This window comes from Hippopotamus amphibius, chromosome 10 (genome assembly GCF_030028045.1).
Source record: "Hippopotamus amphibius kiboko isolate mHipAmp2 chromosome 10, mHipAmp2.hap2, whole genome shotgun sequence".
Taxonomy (NCBI): Eukaryota; Metazoa; Chordata; class Mammalia; order Artiodactyla; family Hippopotamidae; genus Hippopotamus; species Hippopotamus amphibius.
In genome coordinates, this window is record NC_080195.1 from 49,112,516 (window position 1) to 49,136,211 (window position 23,696).

Sequence of the window (23,696 nt, forward strand, 5' to 3'; positions counted from 1 at the left end):
TCCCCATCCTGGCCTGAGCAGAAAGCTAGTGTTGGATGTTGTGACCCCATCACATGGGTGCTCCTGGTTTTGGCTTGTGGTGGGGGCTTTTTAACCCACTTGGGACAGGTTAGGCGAGCCTTGAACGGTGGGCTCAGGAGGAAATAAAACTTCTGCCTGATTAACTGGTGACTCCACTGAAGACTTGTGGGAGAGAGGTGTGCTTGCCATGGCGACCTTGGGTGAGACGGGCTCCTCTGACATGCACCCCTTCTCCCCTTGTCTGTGGCTGCATAGGTCTCTTCCAGTGGCTCCTGCTGAGCCTACTTGGTTGCCGTGCAACCTATTTGGCTGTGAGTGTCAAGTGGGCCCTTGCTGCAGGCTAGTCTCTTAACCGAGGACACTACTGCACCCCCCCTCCCACCTTTCTCCAGGCATCTACATCCTCTTATAGAACTTCTTCACTGTATTCCATTGTCATTGCAGTGCCTTTTCTCAGACTTTAATCCTGTTGAGTACTGCATCTTTCTTGCAGGGGACTCCCCTATGCGCCCTGGCTTCCAGGGTATCATCCTCTCCCACAGGGAATAGCACCAGTGTGGGCTTCATGGAGCAGGGCTCTAGCTGCACCTCCAAGGTGCTCTGTGACTGGGAGGGAAGAGACCTGCAACCTCCCTGTGCCCCAGGTTCCTTGCCTAGCAAATGAGAGGCTTATCATGCCCCTTCCAGTTCCAACCCCTCTGTGCCAAGCCTCTCCTTCCACAAGGAGCCCCTCCTTCCATTCCCATACTGGCCTGTCCCTCTTTTCAATCTTTTTTTTTTTGGCACACGGGCTTCGTTGCTCCGCGGCATGTGGGATCTTCCTGGAGCTGGGATCGAACCCGTGACCTCTACATTGGCAGGCGGATTCTTAACCACTGCGCCACCTAGGAAGCCCGGCCTGTCCCTCTTTTGCATGACCAGCAGTGGAGTCAGAGCCACAGAGTGAGGGACTGACTTATTCCCCAGTGCCCATTGGTTTTACTCCCCATCCACTGTAAGCTCCTTAGATGCAGAAATCCTGCGGTGTACGTGTTTTTCCTTCTCTACCCTCTCTCCCTTGTGTAGCACAGCGGAGGGAACTTAGTAGGGATTTAGTAACTGCTTAACAGTTTGGTTGTGTTCCAGTGAGTGAAGTAGTTGGGGTTACTGATGCGCAATTGAAGTTTATCTAATCTGGGATCAGAAGGAAAAAAAATCTTTAGAGATCAGCTTTGAACTTAAGAGAAAAACCTATTGAGAGCTGGTTAAAAAAAAAGTTAACTACTATTGTTAGTACTTATAAAGCCTCCAAATGTTTTGACCTGGGGACCCAAATTCTCACATGAGTATTATATCTTTGGGGGTTGTTCCTGGCTTGAATGGGAGGCAGATTGCTTGGGTGGATATAGCTTTTCTATGGAAAGAAAGGCATGGCATCCACATGGAGCAGCAGAGATTTCCAGGATCATTCAGAGTAGTTACTGAACCAGAGTTGGGACTCAGGGTCTGATTACAGCCGTAGGAAATCCTGGATGTGTGATTTGAGGAGACTGGAGTCAGATCCTGGGACAGGAGTGCTGGACCTGGGGTACTCTGTATCCATCTTAGCATGAAGATGCCATTACAGCAACTGGGTTGGCCGACTGACTTCCCCATCTAGTTCCCCAGGCCAGTCCCTCTACCTTCTCTCCCCACCTCCACCACCTCCTGCCCCATGCTTCTTTTACCCATTGTGGTCTTCAGACTTTCCCTTGTCTATAGGCTTTTGGGTGGGTTTGCACTTAACTTCTCAACCTGCTCTGCTGAGTGTAGCAGAGCTTGTTAGAAGTGTTCCGTGATAACAGAATGTAAGCATTCTTGCTACTCGTATTTGACTTGAGAGAAACCTGTACCTTTTTCGGTTTGTATTTGATTTGCCTTTGTGATTATGTCTGATATAAACTTTGTATTTCTTGAGCAAACCCTATTGGATGGTGGGAAATATTAGTGGGACAGTCAAGCATTACTCTCTGCGTCAGGGTACCCCAGAGCGACAGGTGTTGGAGGATGGCTTGTGTTAGATGCCTTGTTCTTTTCTCTGATGAAAATACACATCCAGGGAAATGGGGCAGCAGTGTGCGGTTCCTAATGTTGGGGCTTTGGGAATTTCCCTCCACGGTGCCTTGGATGCAGAGTAGGCCCTTAGGAAACTGTTGGCATTTTTTCACTTCTCCTGAGAGCCTGCCCCCCTTGTTCCCACAGCCAAGATCTTCAGCATCAGTATCTGATCTGGGTATTTTATTCTTCCCCAGCCCCTCTTCTGGTTTGGGGCTCTGCACGGTGCTCCACTTTGGAGGAGAAACATTGAGTATCTTATCGGGTGCCTCCTGAGAGACAGCGCTGAGAGGCAAGCTGGGACAGCCCTTTTGGGGGATGATGTTTCTTCCTTCTGCTACACCTCCTGCTCTAGCTCTTCCCCTGGTATTCATCCTCTCCCCCTGCTCTTTTTCTCTCACTTCCTTCCTCTTTCCTCCCCCTGCAGTCCCCTGTTGCTCTCTGCTCTCTCTCTCCTCTGCCTGCCTGCTTTTCTGCTTCCGCACCTCTTACTCCTCATTTGCAGCCTTCTGAGCCTTCTGTGCTCGTCTCACTGTTGTCTCCGCGGTAGGGTACAGTAGGAGCATCACAGGTTGTTTTTTTTCTCCTTCTTTGCCTGTTAGAAGTCCCTCTGCTACACCCATACCATAAATAACACTCAAGCATCTGCCAAACACATTCCTCACTTGTGTTAATAGGCTGCAATGATGCCGAAGCCTGTTGCCATGGCAACCTCATTTTTGTTTGCCTGTATCCCACTCTGCTACATAAAGCCTCTGCACATACTCACACACAAATGAGTACACTCACACAACTATTACATATGCTTAGCTATTAGAGATTATTTTAGAGAAAACATCTTTGGGCCCCATGGGGGGCGGGCAGTCATTTGGCCAAGGAGATGAGCGTCTCTGCTTGTCCAGTGTTACTCTAGGAGGTGATAATGGATGGAAGAGCTCTTTAAAAACTAGAGGGTCCTGTTCAGATGTGGGGTATTATTATTCTGCAGCCACATTATACCCGCCTGACACAGTTTCTGAAAAGAAGATTCTGACCCTGTGTGGGTCCCTGTGAGCTTGTCAGAGGTTGCCCTTGCAGTGTGGGCTGACCCATCCCTACCCAGCCTATCTTCAGCTTCTTCCTCTCTTCCCCCTAACCCTTTTGGAGAAACTCAGTGATTTCCTGCATGTCTGCCTTTGTGCCTGTTGGATCACACCACTGTCACCAGTTGTTCCAGAGATCAGAAAGGCATGGGTGCTGTGTGGGTGATGTTCTGTGACCATGAGCATGTGTGAGTGTACTGAGGAGTCTGGGGCTGCTGAGGGCAGGGTCCTGGGTCCATGAGTGGGTGTGTATGTGTCATGTGGGCTGGCCCCAGTGTGTGTGTATGCATGTGCATACGGACATGTGTGTGTGTGCGTGTGTGTGTATCTGTCTGTCACGTGGGCTGGCCTAGGTGATGGGGCTGGGCCCAGGGAAGCCTTTGTGTTGACTTTGAAAGGAGATCATCACAGCTCTGTCCTGTTTATTCTTGGTTGGTGGCTGGTTTCCTATGGCTGTTTGCATTTCTAATTCTGGGCCTTGATCGACCTTCCCACCTTGACCTCTGGCTCCTCAGGGAAATACCCTTGGATGCACGTGCTCCATTTTCATAATGAGGCTGGGGGTCAGACTTGAGTGGTCAGGTCCCCTGACTCCTTGGAGTCCCACCCTTCCCTTTCAAAATCCCAAGCTGCTCACCCACTCAGCCATCCGGTGAGCCCCGTCGAGAGCTGCCTCCTCGCTCTGGAACGTGGCCCAGAGGCCTGTGCGGTGGGTCACCGTGGCTGCCCCGCGTGTGCCTCTCCAGCCGCTGCCACCCTGCCCGCCGGGGTGGTGTGGAAGAGGACACGCCCTTTCAGCACAGGGTCGGGAACCACCCGCCGCCAGTGACTTCGGCCATCACCCACGTTTCTGGACGGGAGAGATCTGGCCACAGTGAAGCCAGCAGCAGCAGCAGGCTCGGGTGGGAGGGTGGCTCTGAGTGTGTAGCCGGGGAGGGTCTGCTTATCTTGCCTCCATGCTGATTGTATTTGCTAATACGTTTGCTGATTGTTTTCAGTTACGTCGCCTCCTTCTCTGTGCAGCGGGAAGGGGGTGCTTGGAGGGGAGCAGAAGTCTCTGGGGGGGAGGGGGCGCGGTCAAGCAGGGCTTCTAGATAGAGGTTGCTTGTGGGTCCCAGGGGTGCCTCAGGGCCTATGGGGAGGACTTCAGGAATGGCAGAGACGCAGCCGGGGAGCGGAATGGTCCGCTGCTGCACTTGCAGCGGTGTTGACTGTTAATAATTCAGTCTCAGTTTTGATCTGGAGGGAGAGCATGAGGTCCGTGTGCTGTGCAGCATCGAGCAGTGGGCTCATGTTTGTCTGTAAAGAGAACGCAGAGGCTGTATTAAACCCCAGCACAGAAACCTGCCCAGCCTCACAAAAGAATTTTAAAAATCAGTGTAAAAGGCATGGATGGAAGCTCTCCTGTGCAGACAGGCCCCGGTCACGGGTCACGCTGTCAGAGGGTGCAGCTGGTGGCAGAAGCAGGGCTGTGGTCCTTGCTGGGCCCGGCCTAGTCTTCTCCCGAGAGGTGCAGGTGGAACGCCCACCTCGGCCCCAGCCAGGGGCGGGGTGGGTGTTGGGGGAGGCGACCAAGGTGGGAGCCTCTCTGTGACTGTGCCGGCCTTTTGCTGGGTGACTTCCAGCGCACAGCTGCCCGCTTGGCACCTCCATTGACTTTATTTATCTTGTGGTGCGTCCAGCTCATGGCCGTTTACTTCCCAGGGGCATCAGGTGTGTGGGGAATGACACAGTGTGCCCTGGGAGCTCTGACGTGATGATGCCCATAAGTCCTTTCGGTGTAGTTACATCAGTTACAGTTTAGTGTATCCTTCGTTCATCCGTGTCTAGTGGAGGGCAGGATCAGTGTTGGTTTTCTCTCCCAAACACAAAATTCCATAATTGGAAAGCCCTACATAACTCCCACCCCCTTTTTTCCAGGCAACGTCCAAATGCAGGACAGGGAAGATCTCTCTTTACAACATTGTGAACAAAACCTGGGAGTTTCCAGTTAATGGACCGTGAGCGTCACGTGAACCCGCATTTTGGTCCAGCTGTTAGGAAAAACCAGCGGGGTCTTGGATAGGCTTATGGGCGTATCTGGTTCATAGGAAGATTGAGGCCCCATCTGAAATACTATGTTTGATTCTGGAATTCAGAGGAAGGTACCAGATTGGTAAGGGGACTGGAAACCTTGACTTTTGAGAAAACATTTGAAAGGGTGGGAGACATGTAGCTGGGGGGAGAGCAGACAGTAGCAAGGTACGAAAGCAGACACGTGGGTGCCGTGTTGTTTATTGCTGGGATCCCTGTGGTCAGATGTTAGAGGAGGGACTACGTTTGTGTTTGGTTGCTCCCAAGGGCAGAGTTGGGGCAGATGGGTGGAAACAGTATACAGATTTCAACTCCAGTAGAAAATACATTTCTAGTCTTTGGGGTTGCAGCCATCAAAGCAGATGCCTCCTGGGGCAGCCGGCTGTGTCAGTGGAGGTGTTCAAGGGAAGACCGGACAGCTGTCTGCCAAGCTCGTTACTGAGGGAATGAAAGGCTCGGCTTCCAAAGGTCTGGGGCGGGTCCCAGGAAGGGATCTATTTTTTTCAACAGCCTGGATCTCGTTGTCAAAGCTCTCCGGCTGATCTTGTTGACCAACTCTTAGGTCTGGGATCATTGACTAAGATAACCGCTCAGGTCACACCCAACCCTCAGATTCTGTGGCTTCGCGTCGTGCCACAGCACGACTGCCTGCTGCAGTCTGTTGGGGTGTCCTCTCGTCATGCCCAGATCAGCCTCTGTTTAAGAGTCGCTCAGTCACTGCAGACCTGCAGGCCCATCCGGAGGTGTTCAGGTGGGGCTGGCAAGTGCACTGATGGAGGATGCAGAGCTGGAAGGTGAGGGTGATGGTGAGACAGCATGGGAAGGACGGCCCAGACCTGGATGCATATTCTCCTCTCATCCTGCCTCCCAGACGTTCCCATCCCCCCACCCTTGTTTGAGGCAAAGCCATCTGTGGCTCAACACTGGTGGTGGTAGTGGTGGTCAGTAGAAAGACGGACCTTAGTTTGAGACCTAGTTTATTCATTCATTTGTCTGGTAAATGAATGTGAAAAACACTGAGGGTACCCCAGGTCCAGAACGGATGGTACAGAATGTGGAAAGTGGGGCGGTCAGGGGGTAGACAAGACGTCGGGAATTAGAAGGGAGAAGCAGGATGTAAGGAAAGGAAGAGGGGATTGGAGCTGTGAGTATGGGGAGGGCAAAAGCTTGGAAGTGGGGGCAGGGATGCTCTCTGGGAACAATGGGACGTAGTCACAAGAAAAGGAGGGGGGGTAAACAAACAAACAGCGGGAGACAGTAGTGGCTTTATTCTTCAGGCCAGCCTCGTGTGTCAGCCCGGACACCGCCCCCACCCCCTCCCGCCACACACGCTTCTTGCTCTAGGAGGGCTGTGAGCCACTGCTCCTGGGCTTGAGGCTTCCTGACCGCACGCTTGGGTGGCCTCCTCTCCCCTCCCCTTAGGGGCTCCCTGGGGGTTGTCACACAGGTCCTCACAGTCCCACCTGGCTCTTGGAAGGGGTCCTGAGGGACCCTGATGCGCAACACATAGTAGGTGCTCAGCAGGGTCTGAATGAGCGAACGAGCGGGTGGTGGGGTGGGTGGACGGCTGCACGCAGACTCCCGGCTGTGCCGACGTGCTAGACCAACACCTCCACAGGAGGAAGCGCTACAGCTCGGCTCGGAAGCCTATTTTGGTGGATTGTTATCCTAAACTCTGCGCAGGGCTTCCAGAATCCCTCCTGCTGCAATGAAAAACGTGTGCCTTCTTGGAAACAGAGAACTGTTGCCTGGCACTGCCGGTACTATATCCCTTCACAGATTTGAAAGCCATTATTAAGTCATTCTTTCATCCTTCTCCCCATTCATTCAGAAAACAACCATTTATTAGATGCCTACTGTGTACCAGGTACTGTGCTAGGCCACGAGGGTCCAAAGATGATTCCGCCTGGGTCCCAGCACCCAGCATTGCCTTTGGCCTAGACGCCCCCGCTGACTGTCCTTTGGAGGGAGGTTAATAGATGTTTCACATACACACATTCAGTCCTGTGTCAGATGCATTTAGGAAATACTGGGTTAAACAGAATTCTTTACTGTAGAACTTTAAAGCTTTTAATATGTTAATATGCGGTAGAATTTGCCAAGAGGGGGCTATTGCATGAAGCCTTTATCAAACATATTCGACCCCAGAACCAGTTTTTGAAGGAACTTAACAGAGGCATTAGTGTTTGTTGGAGCTCTCTTTAGGACACGCTGCCTCAGTGGCTGGGACGGTCTTTGAAATGTCTCAGGGTCTAGCCCTCTGTCTCTGGGGTAGGCCTAGGCAAAATTATCTAGATGGGGGCATTTGCTCGTTTGGGGACTTTGCTCCCTCAAGAAGGAGATTGCTCAGCCTGCATTGGCTGGCTGCCTGTTTTAAAGTCTCATTCCCCACCTGTATTCAAAATCCTTTATGAAGTAAAATGATGGGGCTGGAAGGGACCAGGGAGATGCCTCCTTTATCTAGTTTCAGTTTCCTTTAGGGATTTTCTGCTGTCATTAGACATTGGAGCCCGTTGGGCTCTGTATAACAACCTTTGGTGGGGCTGGGTTCCCTGCACTGAGGGCATGACTACCCCCCCGGGAAATAGTGATGGGCCATTTCAGAGCATCCTTCTTCCCCACATTTTCTTTGTTTACTTCACACCCCCACCCTCCAAAAGGAGGAAGACCTTAAAGAATATCAATTATAAACAATGAGTATATATTGGGTTTTTATTGCAAGCCTGGCACTGGGCTAATCCCTTACATATGACCTCATTTAATCTTAATATCAACCCTATGAGAAAGACATTTTTATCCCTATTTCAGGGCTGCAGAAAATGGGATAAGAGAAGGTAAGTAACTTCCCCAAGGTCACTCAGTGAGTGAGCATAGCAGATGGTTCAGCGCCTGCCCATATTCCCTGGGCATGTACCTCTCTGCTCTTGCCAGCCAGACTGCCAGCTGTCAGCGCCAGAGGGCTTTCTCTGGCCCCGAGCCTCTCTGCCTGCTTGTGGGGCAGGTCAGAAGTACTGGGAGGGAGTGCCCATCCCCAGAGCAGCTCGCAACCAATGACTGTTGGGTGCTGGTGAATAAATCCCTTGACCCTGGTGTGGGGGGAGTGTAACTTTGAGACAAGCCTTCTCTGTTGGCTCCTAGTCCTGCAGAAGGATTCAGCTCTGGTTGCCCACAGTGGTAGAGGCGTGAAAATATTTCTTCCCTTGCCTTCCCTTGCCTCCTTTCCTTCCCTTCCCTTCCCTTCCCTTCCCTTCCCTTCCCTTTCCCTTCTCCTTCCCTCCCTGTCTCCCTCCCTCCCTCCCTCCCTCCCTCTCTCCCTTCCTTCCTTTCTTTTTCTTTCCTCCCTTCTTTGTCTCATTTCTCCATTCCCTGTCTAATGTTTTCTGGGGTCCCCTACCAGGTAAACCACTTCTTTCAAATCCTTGTCTCAGAATCTTTTTCTAGGGGCCACCCTTATTGAGAATGAAGAAGCTGGGCTTCTAATCTGGGTTCGACTTGAACACTAGGGAGGGGAGTGGCCGCGATACTGGGGTGAAAATGCATCAGGTGCAGAGCGCTATGGCAGACTCAGAACCCTAGTCCTGCCTGGCCCCTCACGCCTGTAATGATAACATATTTTGTCACCAGTAGAGTGGTTTCTGGACGAGTGGAATGATGTGAAAATTTAAAAGCTATAGGTGTATTTTTTGTTTTATATATATGTGTATATGTGTATACACATGTATATAGTTTGTTTGTTTGTTTTGAATTTCTGCTTCTTAAAAATGTATGACTTTCTGTCCCCTAGACAGTGGCTGAAATATCAGCCAAAAGACTCAAATACTTGGGCATTTGATTAGCATTTTATAGATGACAAAGGATCTTACCATGTGTTATCTTGCTTTCTTCTCTTGACGGCCCTGAGCAGGTGGTGAGTTAACAAGGCAAAGACATTGGCTTTGGGGCCCTGGGGCCCAGGAGAAGTCCCTGGGTGTATGATCCTGGCTGAGTCGCCTTGCTCTCGCTCAGTCAGTTCCCTGATCTGTTGTTGGGTGCCCAGACAAGGTGAGGCATGCAAGAGTACTCATAGTTGCAGACCTCTGCTGCTGGTATTGTGTTGGAGAGGAGGAAGTAGGGGTTCAGAGAGGTTGAGTGACCTCATTCAGGTCACACAGCCAGTTAGTTAACTTAGGAGCGGCTATACAACTCCAGATCTCTGACTCCAAATCCAGTGCTCTTTTCACATTTGGACTCAGCCCTAAGTCGACCCCGTGGTGCCTAAAGTAGAAGGCACAGCTGCTGTCAAGCAGTTGTCTTGGGTGGCTGTGGAACGCGTGATTTCTTATTTGTGATGACTTCCTTCCCGCCTGGTGTCTGGCTCAGATGGGTGTTAATTTGTCATTTCCTGAGCCTGCAGTGATGCTGTGGAAGGGGGCAGCGCTGAAGCATTTGGGGGGCACCTGAGATCAAATGTTTACCTGTGAAGAGCCCCTGAGTGGTCTTCTGGATGTGTGAGGAGGGACCGAGACCCAGGAGAGGGGTCAGATGTGATGCCAAGGTAGCTTAGGTCTGGGCGTGAGGTGCCTTGTGTTCAGGCTTCTGGTGGCGTATGTGGAACAGGGGTGGGAAGGCAGGAGGTGGCTAGGGACACATCGGAGGTCAGACCCGGGGTCTTTCTATAGAGTTGCATCTGGTAGATGGCGCAGTTTAGCACTTATTCTAGGATCTCTTTAGAGCCCAGCTCCCCACAGCCATCAACATCCTGGAAAGTACCCCAAACATCCTTCTTCAAATCCTCTTCTGTCCTTGCCACTCTTCTCAAGGAAACTAAAGGGAAATGTAACTCCTGCTCAAGTGCCATTCTTTTGCTAAGTGAATTTTCACTTTTTCTTTCGGGGATGAGAAGGCTGTTTATTTGTTCACTTAACACGCCAGAGCTCCCAGTCTTCCTCTGGTCGCATCCCTTTTCCTGTAAGCATTTCACCACGCTGCCTGGAAGGAACGCAGCCATCCCCTGACGGGCTCCTAGTGGGTAACACCAGCTCGGAAGTGCCTTGGCACTGACCTCTCAGCCGAGGAGGCTGCTGAGGAAGAGGGACCATCACTGCATCCCGGGTGAGCAGGGTAGGCTCGTACCCCTCCCTGCCGAGGCAGAGGGGCCCCGCCTTTGCAGCATCTGACACTCTGCATCTAACATCTAAGTCACTCTGAAACGCACGCTTCTTTTTCTCTGTAGCACTCATCCTGGTTTGTAATTTTATCTCGGTAGGTTTATCTGTCTGTCTTTCAACTTGACAATCAGCTTTCTGAAGACAGGGACCTTGTCTGTTTTATGGACCGTCACTGATTTTCTGACCCCTACTGCCAGGCACTGTGGGATGAAGGCGGACAGTTCTCACTCAGGTTCCACAGGGAATGCTGACTTTTGGCAGCGAAGGGTCCCTCATGGTGCTCCCTCCCTGCACCAAGGCAAGCTTGTCCTCTACTGGCAAGGTGCTGTGTGCCTGGGGGTGTGGTCTTAGAAAACACCGCTTTCCATCTTTGCCCTCCCTCTCTTGGGTTCCCTACTGGTCTGTTGGGGGTATTGGGAAAGGTGCCAGTTGCCCCCAGTTGCCTCTCCCTCCCATCCTTGGTGCCCTTTCTTCTTCTCAGTTTTCTCCTGGCATCTTTTTCCTCCTCCTGAGTCCTCCCACTTTCCTCTTTCCACCTGTAAGATGTGGGAAAGACCTCAGAGGCTGGCCGGGAGGCAAGTTCAGCTGTACGAACAATACATATGAGCATAGCTAACTACACAAATTCCAAACAGTGTTCTTCATTCTTTTCAAAGCAGTCCCATGAAATAGGAGTTCTCACAGTGTGTTATCAACTTCCTTGCAGTTGATTGCCCTGGTACGGTGCGTATGTCAGCTCCGTTTTTCACCTCACACGCCCAGGGCTGAGACTTCAGCTTTCAGGGTGGGTTAACCTCCAGTCACCCTACAGAGCTTACGGTGTGGGAGGCGAAGGCATAGCTAGGAGTTTTTACGTAACCCTGGTACCCAGGCTCTCTGGGGTGGGCCTGGGCGTCAGCGTTTTGGAAAGCTCCTGGGGGTTCTGCCATGCACCGGAGATGGGAACTACTGCCCTGCGCCTCCCTTCATCAGCACAGGGCTCACGAGGAGGATGCCGGGTCTGATTTATGGCTGTATTGAGAGGCTAGTTGTTTACATCGAAAGGGGTTTATCGTGGTGATTCAGTAAAGAGTGATGGCCACTAAAAATTATTGCAGGTGTGTAAGAGGGGAAGGAAACTTGATTGGTGGTTGGTGTATATCATCTTGTCAGGCAAGGCTGTGGCTCAGTATGTTCCTCTTATCACCGGCAATTAGCCCCAAACGTGGCTCAGTAAATGGCTTAGCGCAGTGCCACAAGAACTGCAAGGATGCTTTAGAAAATAACCGCTACACCATGTGCTTGACAGAGCCATCTGAGCAGAGCAGCAAATCTCAATCAGCGTTCCTGATGGCCCGTTAGCTGCGCACAAATGCCTGGTGATCAGTGTGAACTCTTCCCTCTCTCTCTTTCACGTACTTCCCTTTCGAAGGGGAGAAATTGTACATTCGTCTTTGTGAGTCTCCCTCCAACTAGAATGCAAACTAGAACAGGGTCTGTAGTAGATGCTCAATAAACGTTTGTTAAAGGAGGGAGTGAATTTGCTCAGAGTTACACAGCAGGTAAATAGCAATGTGATCCAACACTAATACCGCCGTTGGTTTTTCTTTGACTCTCAAGCTCATGACTATGTAAGGACTTATATAGTTAGTGACTCCCCACCTGCAAGCATAGTGATCAGCATGTGTGGCAAAGACTAAGAGAGGAAAGAAAGGTGATGTGTAGGGTGCTGGAGAGATGCGCTTGCACCCTGAAAGGATTTCCTTCCTGTGCGCTTTGAAGCTGCTTCTTTCCTAGCACCTTTGGCTAGAAAGGTACAAGGATCCAGCTGTAGTCCTTGTGCTCTGGGAGGACCAAGAGATGCACATGAAACCGGGGTCCATCTGAGGACTGGAAGGATTGAAAATCACCAGATGTGTGGACTGAGGCCTGGGAAGCATCCCTATCCAGGACCCAGAGACAACCTCGGGTTAAATCCTCCACGAATGGCCACATGTGGATTACGACGTGGTCTTTTTTGGAAAAGGGTTATCTGGGGAGAGTTAATTTTGGATTTTGCTTTACACTTATTTTTAAAGTGGACTATTTCTCCGGCATTGGTGACAATGGCCTAGAAAAGCCAGTGAGTCACCATCTGACATCGTCCCCGTGTGGGGTGTGTGCTGCCCCTGCTTCTCTCCCCCCTGATGTCTGTGGGGCTGATGTAAATCTTCCCCCTCGGGGCCTCTGGGGTGATTTCACTGACAAGCAGATCTGTAGGGAAGTCCTGCTGGATCTAAGTGGTGTCATCCTCTGCTCTGAGCCGGGGTGACAGGGAGCGGCCCCTGGCATCGCTCTTTGCTTCTCCTTGGAGCGGGTGATGGCATCCAGGTGAGGCCTTTCCCTGCCACGTCTGGGTCTGTAAGACTCGCTCCAGCCTGTGTTCGCCAGCAGGTTTTTTGTTCTTTAATTTTACTCTGTATCATCTCCTGGAAGTAAAAGGAAAATCACCCGAAGGCTGTATTTAAAGAACAGACCTGGTTTCTCTTAAGGGAACAAAAACATACGGACGGTCCCATCCCACTCCCCGAAGGTCATGTCTGGTTCCGCTGTGGAGTGGGAAGAGCGTCTCAGGGCAGACGCTGGAACCTCTGTGCTGTGAGGGGTGCGGGGGTGGGGCCTGGGAGAGGTGACAGAGGCAGCATCGGCCCTGCAACTTGGTTGAGAGGTGGGGAGAAGGGCCGAGGCTGCCCCGAGGGATGCGCGGGGCGTTTCCTGCTGGACCCTCACACCCCCAGCAAGTCGTCTGAGAGCACAGCGAGGGGCCTGGAGGGAGGGAGCAGTGGCTGTGTGCAGGTCCGCTCAGGGGACCTGTCGCTGTCGCGTGAGGGTGAGGCGTAGGGCCTCCCCTTCCCCAGTGCAGCGTGCAGGGGCTCAGAGCCTTGGCTTTCCCAGAAGCTGAGAGGCCACCGGGCTGGCCACGCCCAGGGGCCATGTGCCACCCTGACCTCTCCCACCTGTGCCCGCCCTCTCGCGCCGCGCTGCCCTTCCAGGGGGTGGGTATCAGGTGGTCCCAGAGGCGCCTCTCTCCATGTTTGTGTGAACGCGGACCTCTCCAGGCCCCCAGAGTGAAAAGCCTAGGGAAGCTACCTGACTGGCAGGCGAGAGTGTGTGGGACCAGGTGCCTGCGCTCCTGCTCTGAGGAGAGCAGGCCTTTGTGATCGACGTCCATCCAGGGCTGGGGAGAGGCTGAGCACAGACACTCCCTGGGGAGGGGGACTCCTCCTTCCTCCTTTTCTCCAAGGACCCCTCTGGATTTGGAGGTGTTCTGATAGCTTGCCTGGTGTAGGGTGGGCTGTCCTTTGGCAACAGCATCTCTGTTTCTTTTCCATTCACCCGCCTTTGTTGCACCCCTGGGGCCTGGGCTTGGGGAGGGAAGAGGGGGCTTTGTCATTTCCCTGGGGGAATGTTCAGTCTGATGGAAATCTTTTGCCTTTCTGAGATGCCCAACTTAAAGATAGGACCATGTTGCTAATTCCTACCATTTATCATGTACTTACTGTGTGCCAGGCAGCTCTGAGCACTTGGTAACTTATTTGACCCTCATAATCTCCCTTTAGATCGGTATTGATTCTTTTTTTTTTAAAAAGAATGTTTTATAGATGAGAAAATTGAGGCCCAGAGTAGGTAAGTGGCTCATGTAAGGTTGTATGTTTAGAGAGTGGTACAGCGAGCTCCAGAGCTCGTGCTCTCAGCCAGCACGCCCCCAGCTCTCAAACTAGTGTTGCATGAATTCCCCGCAAAGTCTGTTTAAAAATCAATTCCTGGGCCGCTTGTCAAGAGAGTCTAATCCATCAGGTCTAAGGTGAACCCCGGGAATCTACATCTTAAGTAGGCACCCTAAAATTTGAGGCAGGTGCCCCAGGGACACCGTTCCACCCTACAGTGCCTCCCCTGTTGGAGAAAGGATTGAGGCTGAAGTGTTGGGCGAGTTCCCAGCCCCTCGCAGAGACAGAGGTTTCTGTGTTGACTTCCCCCGAAGGTAGCTGGGGAAGGCAGAATGAGATGGTTAGACTGAGGGTAGGAGGGACCTTTCTGCTGAGCCTGTGCCTGGTGAGTCTCAGGGGCCAGAGCTGGAGGTGGCTTTTGGAAGAGGTTAGGGAGAGACTCTGATCTGGAGGGCGGGAGCTGGGAAGTGGTCCGGGAGCAGAGCACGTCAGTGGTCAGAGAGAGGAGGCAGACAAAGGGATTTTCAGATGACTGCAGGAACACCGGCTGTGACACTGCAGGCACGGAAGTTTTGACCGGGAGACATCTGCCTCGGCCTCAGCTTCCTCATCTGGACAACGCAGATCAGACATTTTCTGAAGGTCCCTCCAGTGTGTACATTCCCAGGGGCACTGGGGCCAAATCAGAAAGGACCTCACTCCCGAGGCCTGGATGCGGAGTGCAGCGGGGACAAAAATGATACAGCCCTGGGGGAACTGAGAGTCACACGCCAGGCAGTGCTGGGTCCTCACGGGTCCTTGGCCATCAATCCTCTTGGTCAGTGTCCCTCCAGCTCCTTGAACTCAGCGCGTCCCCAAACAAAGCTCGCCTCATCCCTAAACTGGCTTTATTTTTGTTATGTCAGTTCTCTCCTCCCCTAGGTACTGGTGTTAGATGTTTGTTGGACTAAATTACTTAACAAGTGTCTACCACGTGTCAGGCACTGGGAAACCAAGATGAGTAAGCTGCAGACCCCACCCTCAAGAGCAAGCCTGTGCATCGCGCCTCCCAGGCCCCAACTCTGCTCTAAGTGCTTTCTTTTGTTCTGTTAACTCATTTAATCCCCACAACAGCCCTGGGAGCTACGCACTGCTGTTGTCACCCTCATTTTGCAGATGAGGACACTGAGACTGGCAGGTTAGGTAACGGGCCCAAGCTCATACAATGAACTGGGCAGCCTGGCTCTAAGACTGGGCTCTGATCTCTCAAGCGCAGTGGACAGACGGGCACTCACACCCGCTAGGTGCAGCGTGACGCCTGCAGTTTTAGCAGCAGAGATAGCACGCAGCCTGTAGCAGGGAGGGAATGGGAGAGGTGTGTGGCAAAGGCGAGGCTGCTAGTAGGTGGACTAGGTTGGGAAGAATATATATTTCTGGGCCAAGGAGGTTGCATTTTTTGGAGGCACTGGGGATCTCCAGAACATTCTCATGCAAGAGAGTGAGTGGTCCTGACCCCACCTGTCTTTGGGAAAGTGACTCTAGCGTGCGGATCTGGAGGGAGCAGCCTCTTGGGAGAGGGCGAGCCGGTGCTGAGTGCAGAGGCTGCTGCTGTCTAGGGAGACTGGAGAAGCCCGGGGGTGGTGGGGGGTTGAGGGTCAGGGCCTTCAGCAGGACGGGGAGGGTCACAGCGACCATCTGGGCATTTGCCTATTGGTTTCTCCTTGCCTTGGTTACCAGTGGTGCCAAACCCGCTCTCTGGTGCTCCCTAACCAGGAGACCAGCCCCCCTGCCTCTGGGAACAGAGGTCACCTTTCCGCCTGGGGCACCTGGGATGGATCTCGAGGGCCCTGCTCCTTGCTTTTTCTTGAGCTTTAAATACCCCGTGTCAGCCTCCTCTCCTCAAATTCCCAGGGCTCTGCCTTTATCTAGGTGTTACGCACCGGAACATTCAACCTCTTAGCTCCTCCTCCCTCTGGAACCCGGGAGCTCCCACCCCAGCCAGCTCCTGCTGCCCAGAGATCTCAAGTCTCTGAGAACGTCATCTCTCTCTAGGCCCCTGGCATCCTGGCCACCTGGGTCGCCAGCAGAGCTCCTAGTGCTCCTGCGGGCCCAGCGTGTCACCCTCCACCCCCTGTCCCTTCTCGGGGACCGCTTGACAAAGTGCACACGTAAGCCCCTCGTTCACTGCCTGCCGGCCCCCGGTCCCCTGCTAGAGTGTCAGCTTCCCCAGGCAAGGACTCCTCACGCCCACGGCTGTGTTCTCTGTGCCTGTGCGGTTCACATCGCCGCTCTGCCGCGTCCCAGCTCTTTCTCCCCCGCAGGCCCCCGGTCCTTTCTGAGCCGACGTGCGCTCCACCACACGGGATGCGATAAGAATCGCTGCCCCGATGGTTGTGTTGAACATTCTGTGTGATGATGTCTGCACAGCACTTAGCACAGGGACCGCCAAGACAGACGCCCTCCGTAAATGACCTGGGGTCTGCCCGGGCTGCGTGTGAGCCTTTACATTCCCACACAGTGCAAGAGAGCCTAGTGTTTCTCCTGAAGGCCTTTGTGTTTGGACGGCAGTAAACAGGGGAGGAGAAGATTGCATTACGTCCGCAAAGAAGGCTGAGTGGAAGAAGGACTAGGTCCTAGACCATGGGTTTCCCCCCAACTCCTGCCCCATCCTTATTCTGGCTGCTGGGCACCACGTGTCCAGCTCAGACCCTCCAGGAGTGAGGCAGCCTCTAGAACTGACTGGGACCAGCCTGGGACCTGGAGCCAGGACCTCCCTGGGTGAGTGTGAATGGGGGGGTGGGCTGAGCCAGCTCCCCCTGAATTTGGGGGTGGCTGTAGTTGAGGGAGGCTGCAGGGATGTGACCAGCATCCTCTCCAGGGACTGTTCTAGAGAGGCCGGTAAATAAACTGAGGATGGTTTTGAAAGGGTTAGCACCACTGGGGAAGAGAGCGGGCAAACAGCTGCCTCTCCCAGATGTGCTTCCTTCTGTAACTTCATCCAGACTTGCACACCCACCACAAAGGACCACAAAAGCACCCACGGACTACCAGAGGCCTCGGGGTGGAGACTGCTCGGAGCCGGCCAGGCCTGTTGTAGAGAAGGGCCTGGGAGAAATCAGATGAGACACCTGAGGGATCTGGCTGAGGTCGAGTGACAACCAGGACACTGAGTCAAATCCCTTACCCCCAAGTGAGTGTCTAGGTGGGGCAGGGCCCATGCCCAGGGCGAGGGATTGTGACGATGTCCAGAACGTTCCCCGAGCTGGTTGGACCTTTGGGACTGGACACAGGGCTGGCCAGCTGGGTGGACTGTTGGAGGACTGCTGGGAAGTGGCATGCCGGCTTCCTGCCCGTCCAAAACCTCGTGGGCCCCTGGCCGGGCCCCTTCTCTCCTGGGCTGTTAGCCTCACCCTGAGCGAGGGGCCCTCTGTGCCTGGGCTGCACTTAGGATGCGTGGGGAGGGGCTGCGCCAGAGCCAGAAACCACAACAGCCCCTGACCCTGGCTAATGCAGGCGGTCTTGAAATGGACATTTTTTTCTTTTTGGCTAAATTAACATTTGGCATTTCAGGGTGCTGGCCCCACGCCCGGCCACTCTGGCCTTCTGCCTGTCAGCTCCTTTGAGGCTATTTTTGCCATTCACTTATTTATTAACTATTATTGCCCCCCAGGACAGATGGGCGCGCTCACACACACACACACACGCACACGCACACGCACACACACACCCTTCAACCCAGAGCCCGTTGGAAGAGCCAGCCTTCGCTCACCAGGCTGAACATGGGATGCAAAAGGGGGAAATGACCAAAAGGATGGTCTCTCTGAGTCAGGGTGGAGGAAGGGCTGTGGGGGGGGATGGGAGACAGCGACTTCCCCATGTTCATCATTCTCCAGAAAACCCCCGCCCCCAAGGCATCTCTGCTGCTGTTCCCGCGCCCTCAGGGGTGTTCAGCCCTGGGAAGGAGGCATGTGTGAGAGGACTGTGGATCCCGCCTGAACCATCTTTCCAGAGAAATCAGCAGGGAGGCCTGGGAGATCTAAGGGCCGCTTGCGAGGATGCAAGAGAGGGCTTGCTTCCTGCCTACAGGAGGCCTGCTTCTCTGCCCTGCTCCACTGAACTCCCACCTTGCAGAGGAGGGAAACTTGGCTTCTGCCTTCAGAGAGCTCCGAGCCTACCGGGGACAGCCCTGGGCTCTGCTCGTGAGATGAGCAGATTTCACTGTCTGAGAGCGGAGAGCGTGGAGAGGAACAGCCTCAGCTGAGGGGCCGCGTGCCGTGGCCCTGACCACCACCCGATCCCTCTGAGAGCCGGTTGTGAGCAGCCGCGCAGGCACCAGCCCCGCCAGCCACGTAGACCGGTGTGCAGGGACCGTGTGTGGTACGAGGTGCCCGGTGAGAGATGCTCCCCGCACTTGCTTCCAGTCTCCTTGCCTCAGGGCCAGCTCATCTGTTCTGAGGCTGGCCCCTGCCGTGTTCCCTTCCCCCCACAGCCTTGACCCCAGGGCTCAAAGGCCAGCATGGAACCAACTGGAGAATAGAGTGAGCAGCAGGAACCTTCCTGCTTCCTTAGGCTGCCTGGTGCCTTTCCCTGGCCTTGGTCTGCACGCGAGAGAATTGGAAATGATGCTTCTGCCACCTCCAAGGTAATGAGGGAGGGGATCAGGGGCTGGGGTGTTGGCGACCAGGCCTGAGTCCCGGGATGGCTCCCTCTTTCCTCCCACTCAGCGGGCCAATCCCGCCCTTCCCTTCTTAGGGCCTGTGCCTTCCACTTTCCTCACCCCCAAGGCCCCTTTCTCTGCCTCAGGAAGACACTGCACTCCTGGGACTGGACACTTACTGCCAGCTGCCGGGCTATGTTCTGTGGGGCTTTTCTGCCTTGGGACTTAATGCCAACGCGTCTCAGAGTCAGGGAACTCCTTGAGGGTAGGAGCTTGCCCCTCCCGTCAGAGTGGGAGTGAGGGCAGGGGCGGCATTTCCTCCAGTGAGACTTGGAGCTCCTGAGGACAAGGACCATGTTCGCCCGATCAGACTGGGAGCTCCTGAGGGCAGGGGCTGAGTCTGTCCCCACCAGATTGGGAACTCTCTGAGGGCAGGAGATGCTACCTCCTCCCTCAGACCGGGAGGTCCCTGAGGATGGGATCAGGACCCTCTTCCGCCACTCAGGACCCAGTTTCTGGCTGTGGGACACGAAGGTGCTTGGTCCTGGGTGCTTAGAAAGCCTGGAAAGAGGGTAGGATGCTGGGGGCCACATGGCCGAAGCTGGGGATGGAAGATGAGAAACTTCCCACCTCCCTGCGGGAACTCGGAGCCAAGAATTCCATCCCCGTAATCAGGAGCCTCCCTCCACTTCCCTTTCTCCCTAGGGGTGGGGTAGGGATGGGTTTTATAACAAGGCCGCGGTGGGGGGAGTGGGGGTCAGTGGGGCAGGATTTCACAATCCAGAGAGCCAATTAAGCACTAAAGGTTTGTGCTAATAAGCTCAGGGTGTGAGTCTGGGAGGCAAGTGTGGGCGTGGGATGGGTGGGCAGTCAGGGAGGGCTGGGCCGGTGCTCCTGGTGGCCTCCAGACTAAGTGCCCTCTTGAGCTGCTGCCGTGTGTGACCCACTCCTGAGCCGAGGGCCAGGGAACCCCAGTCACTGGCCTGTCCCCTCCCTGCGAGGTTCTGGGAAGTATCATCTTCTTGTCTTCGAGGTCAGGGCTGGTGCTCCTCCCCAGGAGAGACAATTGGGACGTCCCCTCTGGTCTGTGTGTCCAGATTGTGACTGACCCTTGACAGACTGTGATGTTCCTGTGTCTGTCTTTCTTCCCTACTTGATAAGGGACCGTCTCATTAGTCTGTGTGCCTGTCCCTCTCCTGGACTCAATCCTTGGACTCTTCTGGAGTGTGATGGCTTCTCAGGGCTCCCAACAGCACGAGGAGGGGGACCAAGGGTGCTGCTGCCGGTCCCTCCTGGGAGCCACTGTCCTAGGGTCTGGGAAGAGGCGGGCCCCCCTGCTGGGCGTTCTGGTGGGGGCGGGGGTGGGGGATTGGCAGCCCCCAGGTCATGAGCTGAGCTCACTGCCCCTGATGTGCGGGTCCTGACTCAGTGGCTGTGTGGTTTAATGGCAGGCACTGGGATTTGAAGCTCAGCTCTGCCGCCTACCTGTGTGCAAGTTACCTTGGATGAGTGACCACGGCTGTCTGACCCTCAGTGTCCCCATGTGACCGCTTGGGGCTGTTGCTCTCCACGGCACAGCGCTGCTGTGAGGCTTGTGCGCTAATCTGTGTAAAACACCCTCACCTTCCGCACTTCCCATGGGAATCCCACGGACAAGCCAAGAGAGGAAGTGAGTCAACGGGGTGTTTCGTCCCTCTGAGCACTGTGCCACCCTGATTCTTCCGTGGTCTTGTGTACTTTAACTTCTGGCTGCTTTAGCTACTCATCTAAATCTGCACTCAGCTTTGGTGCCCCTTTGCCGAGAGAAGGGGAGAGAGTGTGGCCGTATGGGGAGCTGGGTAAAACCCCTCGAGGGCCCCTTTCTGCCAGGGAGGGAGCTGGCAGTCCCAGTGCCTGCACGGTTTTCTGCCTCCCGGTAAAGACTGCATTATGATGAGCTAACGTCTGTGCTGTCCCCAGAGTAGCCGGGGAAGAAACACGGAGTAATGTGATCATAATAACAGCAACAACATCGACAAGCACACACGATCACGGAAGGCTGAGACTCGCGGGGCCTGGCTCCAGGCCAGGGCTGTGGTTCGTGTACTAGGGACAGCCGTGGGGCTCCAGGGCGGCCGATTGCAGGGTTTTCATGCTCAACTCTCTCTCCCACAGCCTTCCCCTGTTACGTGAAAAGCCTTCTGGACAAATCAGCAAGTCTCTTCCACTGTGAGCGCAGTGTGGTCTTGTGCCCATCGGGGCGGGGGGGAGGAGGTCCCAGAAAGGGAGGCAGTGGGCTCCACTTGTCTTGTATGTCCCCTGCCCTCTGCTCTTCACTCAGCCACTCAGAACTCCTCCCACCTACATGTTTCCCCACTGCCGGCCTGTCCGCTCTCGTGGGTGGTGACTTGGCCAGGGTGCGATGGGGCAGTTGCCCTGTGAGAACGCTCTCCATGGCTCAATCTGATAGCCAGAGTGGACCACACCCAGGTTCTGGATTTAGGACGAGGCGTTATAGTGAGCTGATATCTGGCACAGATGCTTACGTCGTCCTATGTGATTATTAGAGTGCAGTGGCTGAGGACCACCTGCATTAGAATCCTGGCTTCGTCATGCGTAAACTCTGTGACCTTGGGGAAGTTCCCTAACCTCTCTGGGCCTCAGCTTTCTCATCAGGAAGTGGAGCTGATAAAAGGAACGTCACAGTGTTCTTATCCATGCTTATAATGGTGTGTGGTACATGCTCAGCTCAGGAGGGTCAGCTCTTTTTTAGTTACTGTTCTTTCAGTAGGGACAATAACAGTACCTTCAGCAGCTCCCACCTTTGGGATCTGTTATGTGTTGAGTTGTCTTCCTAAAAGATGTTGAAGTTCTGACTCACAGTACCTTTGATCTTATTTGGAAATAGGGTCTTTGCAGATAATCGAGTTAGATGAGGTCATTAGGGAGGGCCCTAATCCAGTATGACTGGTATCCTTAGGGAAAAAGGGGAAATTTGGACCTAGGGGTAGACACACATTGGGGGAAGATGGCCTGAAGACACAGGGAGAGCACTGTCTACAAGCCAGGAACGCCTGAGGCTACCGGAAGCTGGGAGGGAGGGCTGGATGAGAGTCTCCCTCACAGCTCTCAGAGGAACCAACCCTGTTCACTCCTTGGTTTTGGACTTCTGGCCACTAGAGCTGTAAGACAATTATCTTTCATCCTTTGAGCCCCCCAGTTTGTGGTACTTTGTTAAGGTAGCCTGGGGAAACGAGGGCAGGGTCTGATGGGGTATATGGCCCTTTGCCTCCACTGCTCCTCTAAGCTGCCTGCCACCCCCAGGGGAGAGGAGTGGAGAGGGGACTGAGCAGGCCAGGCCCGGGGCCTGCCGTCAGGCTTTGGCTAGCTTTGGGTCTCTGGCATCTGTCTCAGATGACCTGGGCTTTTGGCCATGCAGGTAACTGGAGCTAGAGCCATTCGTAGAGCCTGGGGTGCAGAAAGCCCACCCCTCGCCTCCCACCCCGCCTTCCTGCCTCTTGCCTCTGCTTCTTGCAGCCCTCCCTACCTCACCCCTGCTCCAGGCAGAAGGAAAGGGAGCGAGGAGATAATAAATCCCTGGAGAGGACAAGCCACAGTGGGATGTGGGGCTGAACATCTCTGCCCCTCTCCTCGCCCGTCTCTGGGAACGTCAGCTCTGATCTCTAGGTGGGAGACGGTCTGCCTGTCTGGGGTGCCTCTGTGTGTGTGCGTGTGTGTGACTCTGTGTACCGAGAACATCCCTCGTGAAGCTGCCGTGGGCCTCGTGACCGTGACTCGTAAACGCACAGTCAGGCCGCGCTGGACGGGGGAGACCTGTGCCCGGGGTGGGTGACGCCCGCACGGCAGGCAGCGCCGGAGCCTCCAGGGCGCACCTCGGCCGCCCGCCCCGCCTGCTCCCTCCGGAGAACGGGCTGTGCAGCCTCCCTTGAGGGAACAGACAGCTCTTACGTGTCTCTGTCTGCGTGGCATGGGGTCCAGCGATGAGGAGGGGGCCGGCCTCGCCCGCCGGGAGCTTGTCACGTGCGCGGGGCGGAGGGCCGCGTGGGCGTCTAGGACAAGCACAGGATACCTCGCGGCCCAAGGGGGATAAGCGGGGAGCGCGGAGAAGGGCAAGTGAGCGTCGAGGTGGGGGGCTGTGGAGGAGGGGGAGTCAGCCCAGGCAGCCGGGGACATGTTGTCCCATGGGGGTGGCGGGGAGGGGGGAGCCAGGGGGGCTTCACGAAGGAGCCTCTGAGGCCCCGGCGTTGCTGGGGGGGCGGGGAAGAAGCACAGGCCTGGAAGCCGGAGCGCGGGGCGTGTCTGGTACCCTGCGGCTTCCTGCTGACCCACGGGCAGGGTCCTCCCTGGGGCCTGCGGGAGGTGAGGCCTCTCCTGCTGGCTCGAGGCGTGTCTGTATCATGCAGCCATGGGGGGGGGGTTCCTTGGGGTTGTGGGCACGCACGCGGGGCTCAGGCTGCTCCTTAGAAGGGGGCGGACAGCGCGCGCGTGCGGGGTGGGGCGCTCCTGGCCGGGGGCGCCCTGGAAGGAGGCTGGAGCAGGTCTGGGAGAGTGGGATGACGCCCGAGGCATGTGAGCGAGCGGAGTGGGGATGGGAAGGAGGGGTGAAGGGAAGGCTTTTCTCCTGGAAAACGGGCAGAATTTGGCAAGTGGGGAAGAGGCGGCGAGGAGGATGCGGCAGGGCGAAGGTGTTGCCGTTCAGAGAGAAGTGGGTGGGGCTGCCTCCCCGGCCTCGGCTCCGTGCCGTCTGCCTGTGCCTGGGGTCAGCACCGGGCCTGTGCTTGGAGTGGTGGAGGGCAGGTCTCTGGGGAGTCGCTCTGGGGCAAGGGGGAGGCAGGGCCCTCTCTGGGACCTGGGACGGAGGGAGCACAGACCAGGTGGTGGGTGGGATCCTTGGGTGCACGTGTGCCCCTGGCCTTTGCAGGAACCAGTGACCCGCGTGGGTCCTGGCTCCTGGGGCCCTGGGTGCTTGCAGCTCAGA

General features: G+C 54.9%; 1 protein-coding gene across 1 annotated transcript in view; it reads left to right on the plus strand.

Moving 5' to 3' along the window:
* The window catches only part of ADCY5 (adenylate cyclase 5), a 148,394-nt gene that overhangs the window by 1,797 nt on the left and 122,901 nt on the right, over positions 1–23,696 (plus strand). The gene's annotated exons all lie outside the window — the stretch shown is intronic.